A 21,756-nucleotide genomic window follows, 5' to 3' on the forward strand; every position below is an offset into this window, starting at 1 on the left:
CAGTTAGAGCTGGAATCAGAAGGGAATCTTGGAATTGAATGAGTGTCTCTGGACTAATCTCCACCTCAATGGGGAGATTAATCAATAGTGTTATCAATAGGGGTGGTGTCATCTCTCAGGATAACAGAATAAAGCTGTTAGTCCTGTTTCCCTCAGGTGGGGTTTTTTACAGAGGCCAGGATTCAAGGAGACTTTCTCCTTGAAGGAGTTTCAGAGAGAGAATTTCGGGGTCCCCCTTCAGTTTCAGGCTCCCCTCATCAATATGATGGTATACTAGAGAATCCTAGAGGCTTAACTAAAAAACTATTAGAAATAATTAACAACTTTTGCAGTATCCAAAATAAATCCACATAAATCATTGGCATTTCTATATGTTACCAACAAAGTCCAGCAGGAAGAGATAGAAAGAAAAATAACTAGATATTATGAAATATTTGGGAGTCTCCCTGCCAAGACAAAGCCAGGAACTATATGAATACAATTACAAAACACTTTCCACACAAATAAAGTTAGATCTAAACAATTGGAAAAATATCAAGTGCTCATGGGTAGATGGAGGTTATATAATAAAAATGACAATTCCACTGATTCAGCACCATACTAATCAAACTGTCAAGAAATTACTTTATAGAGGTAAAAAAAAAATCAAAATTCATCTGGAATAACAAAAGATCAATAATTTCAAGGGAATTAATGAAAAAAAATGCAAATGAAGGTAGCCTAGCTATACCAGACCTAAAACTATATTACAAAGTAGAAATCATAAAACCCATTTGGTATTGGCTAAGAAAGAGTAGTAGATCAGTGGAACGGGTTAGGTTCACAAGACACAGTAGTCAATGACGGTAGTAATCTAGTGTTTGATAAACTCAAAGACTCCAGCTTCTGGGATAAGAACTCATTATTTGACAAAAATTGCTGAGAAAACTGGAAAAAATCATGGCAGAAACTAGGCACTGACTGACACCTAAAATCCTATACCAAGATGAAGTTGAAATGTATTCATGATTTAGGCATAAATACTGATACTATAAACAAATTAAAACAAGGGATAGTCTACCTCTCAGATCTGTGGAGAAGGAAGGAATTTATGACCAAAGAAGACTAGAGAGCATTGTAAAATGCAAAATGGATAATTTTGATTATATTAAATTAAAAAGGTTTTGTACATAACAAAACCCAACACTTAGAGTTACAAAGAGAAATTCCATTTAAAGTAACTACTGATAGTATAAAATATTTAGGAATCTATCTGCCAAGGGAAAATCAGGAACTATATGAGCAAAACTACAAAACACTTTCCACACAAAGTCAGATCTAACCAATTGGAAAAATATTAAATGCTCTTGGATAGGGCAAGCAAATATAATAAAGATGACAATACTACCTAAACTAATCTGTTTATTTAGTGCAATACCAATCAGACTCCCAAAAAAACTATTTTAATGACCTAGAGAAAATAACAACAAAGTTCATATGGAAAAAAAAAAGGTTAAGAATTTCAAGAGAATTAATGGGAAAAAAAATCAAATGAAGGTGGCCTAGCTGTACCAGATCTAAAATTATATTATAAAGCAGCAGTTAACAAAACTATCTGGTATTGGCTAAGAAATAGACTAGTTGATCAGTGGAATAGGTTAGGTTCAAAGGACAAAACAATCAATAACTTTAATAATCTAGTGTTTGACAAACCCAAAGACCCCAGCTTTTGGGATAAGAACTCACTGTTTGACAAAAATTGCTGGGAAAATTGGAAACTAGTCTGGCAGAAACTAGGCATTGGCCCACACTTAACACCTGACCAAGATAAGGTCAAAATGGGTTCATGACCTAGGCATAAAGAATGAGATTATAAATAAATTAGAAGAACATAGGATAGTTTACCTTTCAGACCTGTGGAAGAGAAAGGAATTTATGACCAAAGAAGAACTAGAGATCATTATTGACTACAAAATAGAAAATTTTGATTATATCAAACTGAAAAGTTTTTGTACAAACAAAACTAATGCAGACAAGAGTAGAAGAGAAGCAATAAACTGGGAAAACATTTTTACAGTCAAAGGTTCTGATAAAGGCCTCATTTCCAAAATATATAGAGAATTTACTCTAATTTATAAGAAATCAAGCCATTCTCCAATTGATAAATGGTCAAAGGATATGAACAGACAATTCTCAGATGAAGAAATTGAAACTATTTCTAACCATATGAAAAGATGCTCCAAGTCATTATTAATCAGAGAAATGCAAATTAAGACAACTCTGAGATACCACTATACACCTATCAGATTGGCTAGAATGGCAGGGAAAGATAATGAGCAATGTTGAAGGGGATGTGAGAAAATAGGGACACTAATACATTGTTGGTGGAATTGTGAATACATCCAGCCATTCTGGAGAGCAATTTGGAACTATGCTCAAAAAGTTATCAATGGTGCATACCATTTGACCCAGAAGTGTTACTACTGGGCTTATATCCCAAAGAGATTTTAAAGGAGGAAAAGGGACCCACATGTGCAAGAATGTTTGTGACAGCCCTCTTTGTAGTGGCCAGAAACTGGAAACTGAATGGATGTCCATCAATTGGAGAATGGCTGAATAAATTGTGGTATATGAATATTATGGAATATTATTGTTCTGTAAGAAATGACCAACAGGATGATTTCAGAAAGGCCTGGAGAGACTTACACGAACTGATGCTGAGTGAAATGAGCAGGACCAAGAGATCATTATATACTTCAACAACAATACTTTATGATGACCAGTTCTGATGGACCAGGCCATCCTCAGCAACGAGATCAACCAAATCATTTCTAATGGAGCAGTAATGAACTGAACCACCTATGCCCAGAAAAAGAACTCTGGGAAATGAGTATGAACCACTACATAGAATTCCCAATCCCTCTATTTTCGTCCATCTGCATTTCTTATTTCCTTCACAGGCTAATTGTACACTATTTCAAAGTCCGATTCTTTTTGTACAGAAAAATAACTGATCATGTATGCATATATTGTATTTGACTTATATTTTAACACATTTAACATGTATTGGTCAATCTGCCATCTGGGGGAGGGGGTGGGGGGAAGGAGGGGAAAAGTTGGAACAAAAGGTTTTGCAATTGTCAATGCTGAAAAATTACCCATGCATATATCTTGTAGATTAAAAAGCTATAATAAAAAAAAAGAAAAATTTTAAAAAAGTTCTTGTAGAAACAAAACCAATGCAGCCAAAATTAAAAGATAAGCAGAAAACTGGGGAAAGTTTTTATAACATGGGTTCTGATAAAGGCTTCATTTCTAAAATTTATAGAGAATTGACTCAAATTTATAAGAATTTAAGCCATTCTCTGATTGATAGATGGTCCAAGAATATGAAGATACAATTTTCAAACAAAGAAATTAAAGCTGCACCAGCCCTGAAGTCAGGAGGACCCAAGTTCAAATCTGACCTCAGACATTTAACATTTATCCTAGCTGTGTGACTCTGGGCAAGTCACTTAACCCCAATTGTCTCATAAAAAAAAGAAAGAAAGAAAGAAAGAAAGAAAAGAAAAGAAATTAAAGCCATTTCTAGTCATATGAAAAAAATGCTCTAAATCACGGTTGATTAGAGAAATGCAATTTAAGACAACTCCAAGATACCACTTCACACCTCTCAGATTGGCTAAGATGACAGGAAAAAATAATGACAAATATTTGAGAGAATGTGGGAAAACTGGATCACTGACGTCTTATTGGTGGAGTTGCAAACTGATCCAACTATTCTGGAGAGCAATCTAGAACTATGCCCAAAGGGCTCTCAAACTGTGTGTGTGACCCTTTGATGCAGCAGTGTCTACTGAGTCTGTATCTCAAAGAGATCTTAAAAAGGGAAAGAGACCCACATGTGCAAAAATGTTTGTGGCAGTCCTTTTGTAGTGGCAAAAAACTGGAAAGTGAGTGGATGCCTATCAGTGGGAGAACGGCTGAATAAGTTATGGTATATGAATGTTATAGCATATTATTGTTCTGTAAGAAACAATTAGCAGGGTAATTTACATGAACTGATGCTAAGTGAAATGAGCAGAATCAAGAGAACATTGTACACAGCAACAAGATTATATGATGATCAAGTGTGATTCATAACAATTCCAATAGACTTGTGATGGAGAGAGCCATCTTCATCCAAAGATAGGACTGTGGGCACCGAATGTTGGTCACAACATAGTATTTTCACCTTTTTGTTGTTTGTTTGCTTGATTTTTTTTTCTCCTTTTTTTCCCCTCTTAATCTGATTTTTCTTGTGCAGGATGATAAATGTGGAAATATGTTTAGAAGAATTGCAAATATTAAATATTTGTCATATGCGTTTTTTTGCTTGATTGCTTGCTGTCTGGGGAAGGGAGAAGAGAAAAACATGGAACACAAGATTTTGCAAGAGTTAATGTTGAATATATTGGAGTAACCATACTTTAACATATTTAACATGTATATGGTAGATAGTCATCTAGGGGAGGAGGTGGGAGGTAGAAGGGTAAAAATTGGAACAGAAGGTTTTACAGGGGTCAATGTTGAAAAATTACCCATGCATATGTTTTGTAAATAAAAAACTATAATAATAATAAAAATAAAAAGTAATAATAAAAAAGAGTGAATATTGAAAACAATCTTTGTATATATTTTAAAAAATAAAAAACTATCAAAAATTTAAATTAAAGAAAACCTTTAAGAATAGAGAGGTTTTTGATGAAATGTTTAAATAATGAATTTTAAAAGTAAATCTAATATCTAACTTTATAGTTTTAATTAGAATAATCATCATTTTCACTTATTTACAGAAGAAGATTCTCCTGATGACCTTAAGTACATCTGTACCCACCTTAATGAGATCCCAGATGCCTCAAAATATCCCCCCAACCAATCCTAAATGGTGTTCTGAAAGAGTTAATTTATTTTTCCCAGTATTTCATCTCCTATGAAGAAGTGAATGTCTTAAGCCCTGAAGAAAATAAAGTCTATTAAAATACTAGTTCCATATTTTACACTAAGATCCTCTGCTTAAACATACTAAACATACAGTTGATTTTCCCCAGTGGACCAATAGTCTACAAGTTACAAAAATATAAAATTAAGAATTATTGCCAAAATATGAACCTGGAATTCATTAATTTGGATTGTCATTTCTCTATAAAAATACATCTGTTTGCATGTTGCAGAAATTTTAGGTACTCCACAGACTAATAAATTATTTTATAACTTAGTCAAAACTCTTGTTTTTTACCCTATCACACTTAGTATTATTACCTAAGTTTGAACATCACATTGGCATTTACTCCTATAAAACAAGAATATCTTTTTACTAAAGGAGAAAATATAAGATCCAAGGGGGGAACCTAAGCACCATTCACATACCAGACAAAAAGGTCTTTGAGAAGTGTCAATTATTTTCCTTATAAGTAGTGTGAAAATGATTCAAACAGAAACCAGATATTCCCATGCCTTTACAAGAAAGTACATTTACTAAGAGGCAGCATATCCTGATGTAAAGTATTGTAATTAGAGGTAAAAAGATCTCAGGTAGATGCTCATTTCCAAAACTGACTAGCTGTATGACCATGGATGATCAGGGGCAAATCAACAAACCACTCCAAGATCCAGGTTCCTTTTTTGGAAGATGAGAATAATATGAGTTATACATAGTGAGGTTCAAATGAGATAATGCATATAAAGTACTTTATGAGTAATATATAAATTTTAACTATTTACAGATAGCTAAGGGCTAACAGTATGTTTAGAAAGAATTCAGATATTTTGCCAACGTGTGCGTGTTTTAATTCATCCTCCTTCCTTCTGCTTATAATTAATGGATAAATTGTGTTTTCTCATAAGATATGGTTAAAATATGCTTCATTAATTGGGTAAAGGGGCAGCTAGATGGTACAGTGGATAGAGTACTGGCCCTGGAGTCAGGAGGACCTGACTTCAAATCTGGACCTCAGACACGTAACACTTACTACCTTGGGCAAATTACTTAATCCCAATTGCCTCGCAAAATAATTAAATAAAATAATTTATTAGATCTAGGGTCTAATAGATCCATTCAAACAATGCAGATCACAACCTATATGTCCTTGTCCATCCTCATAACTCTTATATCTAATTCCTTCTGCAAAATCTCTACTGGTCACCCACCCAACATTCTCAAAACCTTCCTCTAGTTTTCTTGACATGCTCATATACTCCTGGAGCAGAATGATTATTCTTCAATCTTATTCCTCCATATGCCCACCATATGCTATTCCATTGCCCTGTGAAAAATCCACAGTTCTACTTCTTCAGATTTTTATGTTATTTTATAGCAGATAGACTTATACCATCAGCAAAACATATTGGTATTAGACAGTTGGGCCTTTATTGGAGGGAGAAATAGGGTCACTAAAAGCACTTAACAATTTCTTTTTTTTTTTTTTTTTTTTTTTTTTTTTTTGGGCTTTAGTTAGTTGCCAATGATTATACAAAAAAAAAAAAAAAAAAAAAAAAAAAAAAAACATAAAAATATTGAGGTCAATCACTTAATTTCTTTTTTTTTTTTTTTTATTTTATTTTTATTTAATAGCCTTTAATTTACAGGATATATACATGGGTAACTTTGATTTTGCCAAACCTCTTTTCAATTTTCACCTCTTACCCCCCCCCTCCCTAAATGGCAGGATGACCAGTAGATTTAAATATATTAAAAATAACAATAAAATAAGTATACATGACCAAAACATTTTTTGCTGTACAAAAGAATCAGACTCTGAATTATTGTACAATTAAACGAAAAATCAAAAGATGCAGGTTGCATAAATATGGGACTAATTCAAGAATGGTTTTTAGTCATCTCCCAGGTTCTTTTTCTGGGTATATTAGCGTTCATTACTGCTCCATTAGAAATGATTTGGTTGATCTTGTTGCCGGGATCCCTGATCCATCAGGACTAGTCATCATCTATTTTGTTGAAGTATATAATGATCTCCTCTGGTCCTGCTCATTTCACTCAGCATCAGTTGTTAAGTCTCCAGGCCTTTCTGAAATCATCCTGTTGGTCATTTCTTCGAACGTAATATTCCATAATTTTCTATACCACAATTTATTCAGCCATTCTCAACATGGACATCCATTCAGTTTCCAGTTTCTAACCACTAAAAAGGGTCCACAAACTTAATTGCACATACGGTCCCTTTCCTTCTTTATAATCTTTTGGGATATAATCCCAGGCCTCTGGATCAAAGGGTATGCACAGTTTGATAACTTTTTTGAGCATAGTTAAACCACTCTCAAAATGGTTGGATTAGCACAACTCCAAACAATGAATCAATTGTTTTCCCACATCCCCTCCAACAATCATCATTATTTTTCCTTCATCTTACCAATCGCAGGTGTGTGGTATCTTAGGTTTCGCAAACAATTTCCCAAAGGATTGGCCATCACACTTTGGCCAAAAGCCATTCTTCATCCATTTAGTTATTCCTGTGCCCTTAGGCTCAACTTTTTTTAAGTGATTATAGATTTCAGTGATTAGATTCCTTAAAAATAACAATATCTAGTATTTATATAACTGTGTGTATTATTTTATCCTCACAACAACTCTAGGAGTTGTGACTCCTAGAATAGAAGGGACTATTATCATATATCTGTTAAATATTTGAGGCAGAACTTGAACTCAGGTCTTTTAGTTCAGGTTTAGTATCTACAAGCAGAAGAATCTAAGGGACTTCACCATCAGCATGGAATTCCTTTTCAGTTTGGATTCTGTGTTGGCTATCATCCATGACGATGTCTAGACCTTTGGTTCACATATCTCCTTGTTTTGCATGGTTGGGAAGGGGAAGAGAAGAGGATTAATATTTATATAGCACTTCATGTTCTGTGCTGAGAACTTTTTAAAAATATCTCATCTTATCCTCCCCAGCAATCCTGTGAGTTAGGTTCTATTATCCTCATTTTACAGTTAGGCAAACTGAGGCACAAAGAGGTTAAGGGCTTGCCCAGGTCACACAACTAGTATCTATAGTCACATTCAAACTCACATTCTCCTGATTGCGGGGCCTGGAGTCAGGCCTAGTATCTTATTAAGAGGGTAAATAATAATTGTACCATCAGCTACTTCCTATCTATATATGTTAATAATCAAAAGGTCTTAAAACAAAGTTATCTTTGTTGATTTCTTTTAAGAAATCTCCCACTCTTAACATATTCTTGGAAGACATTTTATTGGAAAAAAATTCACTAGGCTGAATTTTGTTCTACTGCATCAACTGCTTTTCAAAAAATAATTGCAAGAAAGCTTTGAAAATTACACTGAATTTACTTTATACTTTAAAAAAAATAAGCTGTTCTATAAAGCAGATTCACAGCTTCATATGCAATCTTCTTTTTCTATGTTACAGGATGTGCAAGTGATCTTTTTTAACCTTGGTTAAACCATTTCAGAATAAAAAAGTGAAAAAGAAAAATTAATTAACAAATGGTAAATGCAATGGCTTCGCCTATTTTCTATGTCTTTAGATTGTAAAGATGTATATAGTGCTGTAGAATGTCTACCTATCCCTTTTTCAAAACATAATTTGAACTCATAATTGAGTTTCTTGCCAAACTTTCTATATATTTTGTTTTTTTCCCCTACATAGTTTCTCGTTGTTTTATTTTTATTTATTTATTTTGATGAGGTATTTGGGGTTAATTGACCTGCTTAGAGTCACACAGCTAATAAGTGTCAAGCATCTAAGGTCCTTCTGACTCTACGACTGTTGCTCTATACACTACACCATCTAACTGCCCCTTTTCACTGCTTCATAAAGATATGCTGTTCATCACTCTTTATTATCTTTTCCCATAAGATTTGACAAGTGAATTTTATATAGTTGTCTTCTTGGCAAAGAGATCAAATGTTTGCTAGTTGAGGCAGATATCTTTTGATCTCTTTATTAGTGATTGATTTATATTTGTTAAACTTCCTTAAGAAGTGCTAAGAGTTTGGACTGACATCTGTTCTTTTATCCATTTCCCATCTTTTCAGCATCAATACCTTTTTAAAAACAGATCAGGTTGTTGTTTCAATTATATGTATTGTCATTTTTATTCCTTCTAGTTTGTTATGGATTTTGATATTTGCTCCAACAAATCATATAAACTGACTCTACACAGATGATTATCTAGAAATGACTTCTTCACCAGTAAAAAAAAATCAATACATTTCATTTTGTTATGTTAATTGTTATTCACTGTTTTCTGTACTATGCTCAAAGAAACTATTTAAAATATCTATAATTATGAGACTTTATAGTCTATAAAATTTAGAACTCTCTTGTTATTTCTGTGAGGGTAAGAAGTGTTTCATTTTTATTTTTGTATTCCTAGAATCTAGCACAGTATTTAGCATATAATACATATTCACAAATATTTGTTATTTGATTGTCAATGTTTTTTTTTACTTCTTCCTTTCTAGAATTCTATTATTCTTTGCTTGATTGTCTCTTGGCATGTCATTGCATTGCAGATTAGTCACTTACAATCAAATATTAGGTAGAATTTTCTCAATTACTCAGTTCAGTGTATTTTGAAATATGGAAATTAATTTTTGCATTTGCATCAAAGTCCAAAAAGTGCTGCTTTTTGATAGCATGAAAAGTATGTAAAATAGTTTGACATTACTTGTAATTCAAACATTAATTGTCATCATATCAATTTTGCTGTATCATGTTTCTCATATAAGTACTCATTTTCCTAGTAATTTTAGAAAACATTATCACATCTGTAGCAAAAGTTAATTTCCAAAGCCATTAAATATCTGATGATAGTGGTTGAGGGCCGTTCTCATTTAGAATATTTCAGTATTGGCCTGAGCTCAAAAATCATAATAAATTTTTTTTCTTTACTTTTCTTGTTTTGACATGATGAATATATACTGGTAATTGAAAAAAATGTCACTGAAAGCAGATATACTTGGCACTTGAAACACTGCAGAGTTATATCTTTGTCACTGAGATTTGTAGTGTGCCAAGCAACTGTGTGAAGTTGTGAGGATAGTAAGTCTTTGTTTCAACTACTCAACTCTCTGGTTGTAATGTGAAAGCAGTCTCAGATTTTGAGTGTGAACATATAAGTGTGGCTGTGTTCCAATAAAACTTTATTTTAAAATTAAAAAAAACCAAAACTATTCTTAGCTTATGGCCATACAGAAACCATCAGTGGGCTAAAATGGGTCTGGAAGCTGGAGTTTGCTGAGCCTTGATATAGATAATATTCTATACCTATAGTCCCACTTCTCAACAAAAAAGGGAAGGAGGTACATTTTTTTCATTCTTTCTTCAATATCAAGCTTGGCTATATAATTATACAGGCTTCAGTTACCTTTTTTGTTCTATTTGTATTGTCATAATCATTGTGTATGATTTTTCTGGGTTCTGATTACTTCACCTTGCATCAATTTAGATGTCTTTCCATGAATTCTTCACATGTGATATTGTGGTAATATAATGTTTCATCAACCTCATGGATCATTATTTAGCCTTTTTCCAGTTAATGGGTACCTATTTTGATTCCATTTAACTTGCTACCATAAAAATATTTCAATGTATGTTTTAGTGTTTGTGGGCTATTTAATTTCTGTCATTTAATTTCTTGGGCATATGCTTAGCAACAAGATCTCTGGGTCAAAAAGCATAACATTCAAGTCACACTTTGTAGCATTATTTTAAATAGCTTCAATTATTTAATAGTGATATTTGTAGATATTTAAATATTCATTATAGGCACTGTAGTATAAGAATGTTTCATGGAAGGATGTCATTTGTTGCTTTTGCATGTAAGATCAAACTCATTCCTTTATTGCCTCTTCCATGAGTCATTTTTCCATTTAAATTCAACTTCCTTTTTGTCTTCTAGTTTAATTTACAAAAAGAATATCAATAAAGGGAATTGATCTAGAGTTCCCTAACCAATTTGATTAATTTATAGAAAGATAAATCTTTATATATACCTCTGTACCTATCTCTATAGAGTATGAACATGACCAGTGAATCCAATCTTGACTCAATATGGACTGATTGATGATGAACTGGCGGGCTTGGATTGTTATTAGAAGGTCCTCTTCCCTTCTTTCCCCCCACTTATTACCCTAGTATTCAAGTAAAATGGAACCTTCATCATTCACTTAACTTTTGCCTTTTTTTTTTTTTTTAACTTTTTTATCTTCTTCCCTTTTTTGGAGAAAAGACTAAAGAATTACAAAGTTAAGATCAGATTCAAGGAGTCACTAATGGTAGCAGAGTTGCTACATGCTTTCCCCCATGAGGCTAGGGAGAAGGAGATCTAAAATTCAGAACCTGGGCACTCTAAGAACATGGATCCAGCTCTCAATAGGCAATTGCAGAAGCATACTAGCTCTCAGTTGTGGTCCTAGTAGAGAGGTACCATGGAATCAAGTAGCATTTTACTATCCCCAAGCCTTTAGAATGAGAAAGGAAAATGATGGCCAGTGCCAACATTGCAAATAGCCTCACTATCAATCAATCCAAGGTTTAAGAGTTTTGTTATCCAGTCTTCTAGAAAAAGAAGAGGAGAGCCTGAGTCATACTAGTCTCTCCATTACATAGCTCACCATTACCTAAACCCACTTTCTAAAGAAAAAAAAAGGGGAACTCTTATATTATACCAGGTACTCAAGGAGAAAAATATTTAAAACCATGATTTGGGAGAGCAAAGACCTATAAAAGACCATGGAAAATCATTGCTCATTATGAAAATGGATTATATGGATTATAATTTGCACTCTTGAAAAGAGAATTTGTATTGATTAGATAGTAAAACCATTGAAGAATTGAAATATAAATTGTGTAATGAATTGCATATTTTTATCTTTCAATGCTTTTATTATTTGAAATTTATGTATTTTATTTTCCTCCAGTCACATGTAAAAAAATTTTTGACATTTAAAAAAAAATTGAGTTTCAAATTCTCTCCCTTTGTCCTGCTCCATTTCCCTCATTGAAAAGGCAAGAAATTTAATATAGGTTATACAGTTCAGTCATGCAAAATATTTCCATATTAGTCATATTGTGAAAGAAAGCTAACTCCTCCCCCAAAAAACCTCAAGAAAAATGAAGAAAATTTTAAAAGTATGTTTCAATCTGTATTCAGATACCATCAATTCTTTCTCTGGGTATGGATATCATTTTTCATCATGGAGCCTTCAGAGTTGTCTTGGATCCTTGTATTGCTAAGAATAGCTAAATCATTCACAGCTGATTGTCTTTTTTTTTTTTTTTTAATTTTAGTAGCCTTTTATTGATAGGTTATATGTATGGGTAACTTCACAGCATCAACAATTGCCAAACCTCTTGTTCCAATTTTTCCCCTCTTTCTCCCCACCCCCTTCCCCAGATGGCAGGATGACCAGTAGATGTTAAATATATTAAAATATAAATTAGGTACACAATAAGTATACATGACCAAACCGTAATTTTGCTGTAAAAAAAGAATTGGACTCTGAAATATTGTACAATTAGCCTGTGAAGGAAATCAAAAATGCAGGTGGGCAAAAATATAAGGATTGGGAATTCAATGTAATGGTTCTTAGTCATCTCCCAGAGTTCTTTCGCTGGGTGTAGCTGGTTCAGTTCATTACTGCTCCATTGGAAATGATTTGGTTCATCTCATTGCTGAGGATGGCCAGGTCCATCAGAATTGGTCATCATGTAGTATTGTTGTTGAAGTATATAATGATCTCCTGGCCCTGATCGTTTCACTCAGCCTCAGTTCGTGCAAATCTCTCCAGGCCTTTCTGAAGTCATCCTGTTGGTCATTTCTTACAGAACAATAATATTCCATAATATTGATATACCACAATTTATTCAGTCATTCTCCAACTGATGGGCATCCACTCAGTTTCCAGTTTCTGGCCACTACAAACAGGGCTGCCATAAACATTCGTGCACATACAGATCCCTTTCCCTTCTTTATGATCTCTTTGGGATATAAGCCCAGTAGTAACATTGCACAGCTGATTATCTTATAATATTGTTGTTACTTTGTATATAATACATTTCACTTTCCAACAAATCTTTCTAAATCTTTCTAGGTTTTTCTAAGAACATCCTGCTTATCATTTCTTATACTACAATAATATTCCATTATAATCACAAATCACAATATGTTCAGCTATGCCCCAATTGATAGGCAACCCCTCGATTTCTAATTCTTTGCCACCAGAAAAGAACTATTATAAATATATTTTAAAATAAAGGTCATTTTCCTATATTTGTTATGTTATCTTTTTTTGGAATATATCCCTAATAGTGATATTGCTGGATCAAAGGGTATATGTGTTATTTTTATCCTCTTAGGCATAGTTTCAAGTTCCTGTACAGAATGGTTGAACCAGTTCACAATTCCACCAGTTCATTAATGTCCCATTTTTCCCTTCCAATATCTGTATTTTCCTTTTCTGTCCTATTAGCCAATCTAATAGGTTGGAGCTAGTATCTCAGAATAGTTTTAATTTGTATTTTTCCAATAAATAGTGATTTAAAGCATTTTACTGGGTACAGAAAGCTTTTATTACTTCATCTGAAAACTATTCACATCTTTTGATCATTTGCCAATTGGGGAATAGCTCTTATTTTTGCAAATTTGACTCAGTTCTCCATAAGTTTGAGAAATAAAATTTTTATCAAAAAAACTTGCTTCAAAAATTTTTTCACACTAACTGTATTTCTGTATTTCACTGTATTTCACACTAACTGTATAACTGTATTTCCTCCATCCTATCCCATTTCCCATTTATTCTGTTCTCTCTCCTTTTACCCTGTTCCTCTTCAAAAGTGTTTTCCTTATGAATATCCCTTTCTCTCACTTTCCATAACTTCCTTCATCCCCCTTTCTCTTATCCCTTTCCCCTCCTACTTCCCTGTAAGGCAAGATAGATTTCAATAGTCAATTAAGTACATATGCTATTCCCTCTTTGAGCCAATTTTGATGAGAGTAAAGTTTACTCATTTCACCTCACATCTCCTCTTCCTCTCCACTGTAAAAGCTTTTTCTTGCCTCTTTTATGTGAAATAATTTACTTTATTCTACCTCTCCCTTTCCCTTTCTTCAGGATATTCCTCTCTCACCTCTTAGTTTTATCTTTTTTTATTTATCATTTTTTCATATTCAATGCACACTTGTATCTTCCTGTTTATGTATACCCTTTCCAACTGCTCTAATAATGAGGAAATTCTTATGAGTTTACAAGCATCATCTTCCCTTGTAGGAATGTAAACAGTTTAACGTTATTAAATCCCTTATGATTTCTCTTTCCTGTTTAATTTTTTATACTTCTCTTGAGTCTTGTACTGAAAGTCAGACTTTCTAATCAGTTCCAGTCTTTTCATCAAGAATGCTTGAAAGTCTTTTATTTCATTGAATATCCATTTTCCATTCTGGAGGATTATATTCAGTTGCTGGGTAGGTGATTCTTAGTTGTAATTCTAACTCTTTTGATGTCTAGATATCATATTTTTCCAAGGCTATAATGTAGAAGCTACTAAATCTGGTAGTATCTTGACAGTGATTGAATGATACCTGAATTGTTTCTCTCTGGCTGCTGGCAATATTTTCTCCTAGATCTGGAAGCTCTAGAATTTGGCTATGATATTTTTGGGAGTTTTCATTTGGGGGTCTCTTTCATGAGGACATTGGTGGATTCTTTCCATTTATATTTTGCCTTATGATTTCAGAATATCAGGACATTTTTCCTTGATAATTTCTTGAAATATGATATCTAGGTTCTTTTTTGCTTTTAAATATATACAATTCTTTTAAACATATTTCCATATTTGTCATGTTGTGCAAGAAAAATTAGACAAGAGGGGAAAAGTATGAGAAAGAAAAAAACAAGCAAAAAAATGTGAAAATGCTATGCTTCAATCCATATTCAGTCTTCATAGTTTTTTCTCTGGATATGATTGGCATTTTCCATCCCAAGTCTATTGGAATTGCCTTCAAACACCAAATTGTTGAGAAAAGCTAAGTCCATCACAGTTGATCATCACATAATCTTGTTACTGTATACAATATTTTCTTGGTTCTGCTTTCTTCACTCAGCAGCAGTTCATGTAAGTCTTTCTAGGCTTTTCTGAAATCAGCCTGCTCATCATTACTTATAGAACAATAATATTTCTTTACATTCATATGCCATAATTTATTCAACCATTCCCCAATTGATGGACATCTACTCAATTTCCAGTAACTTTAGACTCTTTTTTAAAACCATGGCTTTCAAGTAGTCCAATAATTTTTAAATTATCTTTCCTGGATGTATTTTCCAGGTCAGTTGTTTTTCCAGTGAGATTTTTCACATTCCATTTTTTCATTCTTTTGCTTTCATTTTATTCTTTCATTATGTCATAAAAAGTCATTAGCTTTCATTTGCACAATTCTAATTTTTACTAAATTATGTTCTTTGAGGTAGCTAGGTGGTGCAGGGGATAGAGCATCAGCCCTGAAATCAGGAGGACCTGAGTTCAAATGTGGCCTCAGACACTTAACACTTCCTGGCTGTGTGTCCCTGGGCAAGTCATTTAACCCCAATTGCCTCAGAAAAAAAAAATTCTCTTCCCAAATTTTCTCTTACCTTTCTTACTTGATTTTCAAAATTTTTTTGAGCTCTTCCAGAACCTGAGATCAATTAATATTATTCTTGGGGTCTTTGAATACAGGAGCTTTGACTTTGTTATCTTCTGAGTAGGTATTTTGTCCTTATTCATCACCCTAATAACTTTCTATGATCAGAATATTTTTTTTTACTGTTGTTTCCTCATTTTTCTTGAATTTTACCTCTTTGTTAAAGTAAGGTTCTACTTCAAGGTGGCAGATGCATTGTCCTAAGCTTCAGGGATTTTTTTGCAGTTTTCAGAGATGCTTCTAAGGAACTTATAAGTTTTCATTTCCTTTAAGGTGTTATAATCTAAGGAGAAGTGTCTTTGCTATTCTCTGGTACTGCCGAACTGATCTTTGTTTTTTTTGTTTTTTTTATTTAATAGCCTTTTATTTACAGGATATATACATGGGTAACTTTACAGCATTAACAATTGCCAAACCTCTTGTTCCAATTTTTCACCTCTTACCCCCCCCCCCACCCTCTCCCCCAGATGGCAGGATGACCAGTAGATGTTAAGTACATTTAAATGTAGATTAGATACACAATAAGTATACATGACCAAAACGTTATTTTGCTGTAGAAAAAGAATCAGACTCTGAAATATTGTACAATTAGCTTGTGAAGGAAATCAAAAATGCAGGTGTGCATAAATATAGGGATTGGGAATTCAATGTAATGGTTTTTAGTCATCTCCCAGAGTTCTTTTTCTGGGCATAGCTATGAACTGATCTTTGAGCAGCCACAAGCATTCTTCTCTATCCTGGAGCTCTGACTAGGGTCCTGCTCCACTGCAGACTATCCTGTAGTGCTAGTGCTTCTTCTTGCTTTAGGACTGGCACCCAGAACTGTGATCCAAATCTGAATATGGACAAAACAACAGTCCTGCCCTCTGTATCAACAAAGAGACCCCTGTTATCTCCTTCTGATCACTATTCAACCCTTTATCATGTGTGTACTAAGAGCTCTGAAAGCAGCTTCTATTGCTGCTGATTCAATGACTCCCAAGGAATATTCCCCAGAAATGGGGCTAGGTCTATGTGACATGGCTTGGCCTCGACTGTGCTCATTCTCATCTAGGTGCAAAAGACCTTTCCTGCTGACTAAGTTGTCTTTGGATAAAAAGTTATTTTCAAAACACATGCATAGATAATTTTCTTTCTTTCTTTTTTTTTTTTTTTTTTTTTGCTGAGGCAATTGGGTCATACAGCTAGGAAATGTTAAGTATCTGAAGTCATATTTGAATTCAGGTCCTCCTGACTTCAGGGCTGGTATTCTATCCATTGCGCCACCTAGCTGCCCCATACATAGATAATTTTCAACATTGACCCTTGCAAAAACCTTGAGTTCCAAATTTTTCTCCTCTTTTCCCACTGCCTTCCCCTATACAGCAAGCAATCCAATATATGTCAAACATGTGCAGTTCTTCTAAACATATTTCCACATTTATTATGCTGAATAAGAAAAATCATGCAACAACAAAAAGAAAAAAAGAAAAAAGAGCAAGCAAACAACAACAAAAAGTGAAAATACTATATTGTGACCTACATTTGGTGCTCCTAGTCCTCTTTCTGGATGCAGATGGCTTTCCATTACAAGTCTATTGGAGCTTCCAGGGACGGAGCCAAGATGGGGGAGAGCAGACATGATTCTCTGTAATCTCCTCTAATCTTCTCTCAAACCAACAGTAGATTAAACATCGAAATTGGTTTTGAAATCAAAGAATCCACAAATATTTGGAGTACAACACTTTTCTAAAAGAAGATACTATGGAAGAATTTCAGAACAGGTCTGTTTCAAACCAGCAGGAGGATATTCTGCCCTACCCAGACCACAACATAAGGAGCCGGGGGCAAGAAACTGGAGCAGACAGTCAGAGCATTGTAGCTTCCAAGCACTTGGGAATCTTCTGTGAGCCTCTTAGGTTACTCTGTCCTGATTGCAAGCAGGTGGTTTGGCAGATTTACCTTTTGTAAAAGACAAATTGTAAACCACTGAGCCAGGGAAGAATGCCATACCTACCCACCATTACCCAGTACTGGAAATCAATCAGCAGAACTGCCCCAGGGCAAATTAAAGCAGCTGTCACTCACTCCTTTGCATTGAATTGACCTCAAGACTTTAAAAAAGAAAAAAAAGAAAAAAAAAAAGAACTCTCACCATAAACAGCTTTTATGGAGAGAGAGAAGAGACCTCAAATTTTGAGGTTCCTAAAGGCAAAGCAACTCAAGAAGAAGCCTGAAAGAGTCATGAGTTGGTCCTCATTTCATAAGGCTTTCTTCAAAGACTGCATAAAGGATCTTAAAAGAGAGTTAGAAGAAAAATGGGAAAACAAAATGAGATCATTGCAAAAAGGAATGGAAAAAATGGAAAAAGAATGCAAAGAACAAAAAAATTTAATTGTCCAATTACAAAAGGAGCTAAAAAAGTAACTGAAGAAAATAACTCACTAAAAATTAGAATTGAACAAATGGAAGTGTTGAGGTGTAGACCACATGTTGAGGTCTACATTTGGGGTACCTAAATGAAATTAGGGTTTAGTTAAGGTCTAGTGGCAGGTTTGGGGTACAGTGAGTCAAACAGAGCTCCCCTGCAACCCCCTTAGATTCGGCGCAAGGATACGGCGGTATATGAGGTCTAGAACCGGCGCGGATTACCAATAAAAGCATTTATTAGCCCAGAGAGCTAGATTAATAAAAGAGGTTTATTATTGAGTCTAGAAGTAGGAGATAGGTGAAGGTAGAGATAAAGAGGGCACTGGACAGAGGGTCCAGTGGACAGAGGGTCCTCACATGGCGACCATGTTTGGAATCTCTGCAAAGAGGGGTTCCCAGTGTGGTCCTTTTAAGTTGGAGACTTAGCTCGAGCCGCTTTGGGTGTAGCCCCAAAGTTGGCTCAGATCCGGGTGGGGCTGGGACAGGTCCGGACCTTCTATTGGAATTCAAAGGGACCAGGATTTGTGAGTCAAAGGGTAATTTACATTAGCTAGGGGGGTTGGGAATCAAAGATTGGAATCTTTCCCCCAGGTTCAAGGGATAAAACAGTCAACAAATATAGCAACCTAGTCTTTGACAAACCCAAAGATCCCAGCTTTTGGGATAAGAACTTACTGTTTGATAAAAATTGCTGGGAAAATTGGAAACTAATATGGCAGAAACTAGGCATTGATCCATACTTAACGCCAGATACCAAGATAAGGTCAAAATGGGTTCATGACCTAGGCATAAAGAATGAAATTATTAATAAATTAGAGGAACATAGGATAGTTTACCCTCAGACCTGTGGAAGGGGAAGGTTTTATGACCAAAGCAGAACTAGAGATCATTACTGATCACAAAATAGAAAATTTCGATTATACCAAACTGAAAAGTTTTGTACAAACAAAACTAATGCAGACAAGATTAGAAGGGAAGCAATAAACTGGGAAAATATTTTTACAGTCAAAGGTTCTGATAAAGGCCTCATTTCCAAAATATATAGAGAATTAACTCTAATTTATAAAAATCAAGCCATTCTCCAATTGAAAATGGTCAAAGGATATGAACAGACAATTCTCAGATGAAGAAATTGAAACTATTTCTAGTCATATGAAAAGATGCTCCAAGTCATTATTAATCAGAGAAATGCAAATTAAGACAACTCTAAGATACCACTACACACCTGTCAGATTGGCTAAGATGACAGGAAAAATAATGATGATTGTTGGAGGGATGTGGGAAAACTGGGACATTGATTCATTGTTGGTGGAGTTGTGAACAATCCAACCATTTTGAGAGAGTAGTTTGGAACTATGCTCAAAAGTTATCAAACTGTGCATACCCTTTGATCCAGCAGTGTTACTACTGGGATTATATCCCAAAGAGATTATAAAGAAGGGAAAGGGACCTGTATGTGCACGAATGTTTGTGGCAGCCCTTTTGTAGTGGCTAGAAACTGGAAACTGAATGGATGTCCATCAGTTGGAGAATGGCTGAATAAATTGTGGTATATGAAAATTATGGAATATTACTGTTCTGTAAGAAATGACCAACAGGATGATTTCAGAAAGGCCTTGGAGAGACTTACAGGAACTGATGCTGAGTGAAATGAGCAGGACCAGGAGATCATTATATACTTAACAACAATACTAGATGATGACTAGTCCTGATGGATCAGGCCATCCTCAGCAACAAGATCAACCAAATCATTTCTAATGGAGCAGTAATGAACTGAACTAACTATACCCAGAAAAAGAACTCTGGGAGATGACTAAAAACCATTACATTGAATTCCCAGTCCCTATATTTATGCACACCTGCATCTTTGATTTCCTTCACAAGCTAATTGTACAATAATTCAGAGTCTGATTCTTTTTGTACAGCAAAATAATGTTTTGGTCATGTATACTTATTGTGTATCTAAGTTATATTTTAATATATTTAACATCTACTGGTCATCCTGCCATTTAGGGGAGGGGGTGGGGGGGGTAAGAGGTGAAAAATTGGAACAAGAGGTTTGGCAATTGTTAATGCTGTAAAGTTACCCATGTATATATCCTGTAAATTAAAGGCTATTAAATAAAAAAAAAAAAAAGGAATCTTTCCCCCATCAGAAGTGAATGACTCAATAAGACTTCAAGAATCAAACAAAAACAAAAACAAAAAATGAAAAAATAGAAGAAAATATGAAATATCTCCTAGGAAAAACAACTGACCTGGAAAATAGATCTAGGAGAGACAATCTAAGGATTATTGGGCTTTCTGAAAGCCATGATGAATAAAAAGAACCTAGACATAATCTTACAGGAAATCATAAAAGAAAATTGCCCTGATAATTTAGAATCAGAAGGTAAAATAGCAATCAAAAGAATCCACCGATCACCTCCTAAAAGACACCCCCAAATTAAATCTCCAAGGAATATTGTGGCTAAATTTCAGAACTACCTTACCAAGGAAAAAATATTACAAGCAGTGAGAAAGAAAAAAATCAAATACCAGGGAGCCACAATTAGGATTTCCCAGGATCTAACAGTTTCCACCTTAAAGGATTGAAAGGCCTGGAATCTGATATTCCAAAAAGCAAAGGAACTGGAATTACAGTCAAGAATAAGCTATCCAGTTAAAATAAGCATCATCTTTCAGGGAATAAGATGGGCATTCAATAATATAGGTGAATTTCACCTATTTCTAATGAAAAGACCAGAATTGAACAAAAAATTTGATCTCCAAACACAGAACTCAAGAGAAGCATAAAAAGGAAAGAACTCTTGAGAACTATATTTATTTTATGAGTATACTTAGAGAGTATAATTTGATTTTATTATGATAATATGAATTAAAAAGAAGAGGAAAAAGGAGGTAAAATAAGGGAAATCCTGGGGAGGAGGGAAGGGGGATAGGAAAGAGAAAAGCATAACCTAAGGTAAATAAGATGTCAGGAAATATGGAATTATTTATTTTTACTGTGAATGTGAATAGGATTAATTTCCTCATAAAATAGAAGCAGATAACACACTGGATTATAAGCCAAAATCCTACAATATGTTGTTTACAAGAAACACATTTAAAGCATAGTGATACATCCAGAATGAAGGTAAAGGGCTGGAGCAGAATATATTATGCTTCAGGTGGAGAAAAAAAAGCAGAGGTGGCAATCCTGATCTCACAACCAAAATATATCTAATTAAAAGAGATAAGAAAGGAAATTATATCTTACTAAAGGGTATCCTAGATAATGAAGCAATATCAAGACTAAACATATATGCACCAAGTGGTATACCATCTAAATTCCTAAAAAAGTTAAGAGAGCTACAAGAAGAAATAGAGAGCAAAACTATAATAGTGGAAGATTTTAACCTTGTACTCTCAGAACCAGATAAATCAGAATCACAAAATAAATAAGAAAGTTAAAGAGGTAAATAGAATACTAGAAAAGTTAGGCATGAGAGATCTTTGGAGAAAATTAAATGGAGACAAAAAGGAGTACACTTTCTTCTGGGTAGTTCATGGAACCTATACAAAAATTGGCCATATATTAGGACATAAGAACCTCAGAATAAAAATGCAGAAAGGCAGAAATAGTTATATATATATATATATATATATATATATATATAT

The sequence above is a fragment of the Sarcophilus harrisii genome, chromosome 3 (assembly GCF_902635505.1).
Source record: "Sarcophilus harrisii chromosome 3, mSarHar1.11, whole genome shotgun sequence".
NCBI classification, from domain to species: Eukaryota; Metazoa; Chordata; class Mammalia; order Dasyuromorphia; family Dasyuridae; genus Sarcophilus; species Sarcophilus harrisii.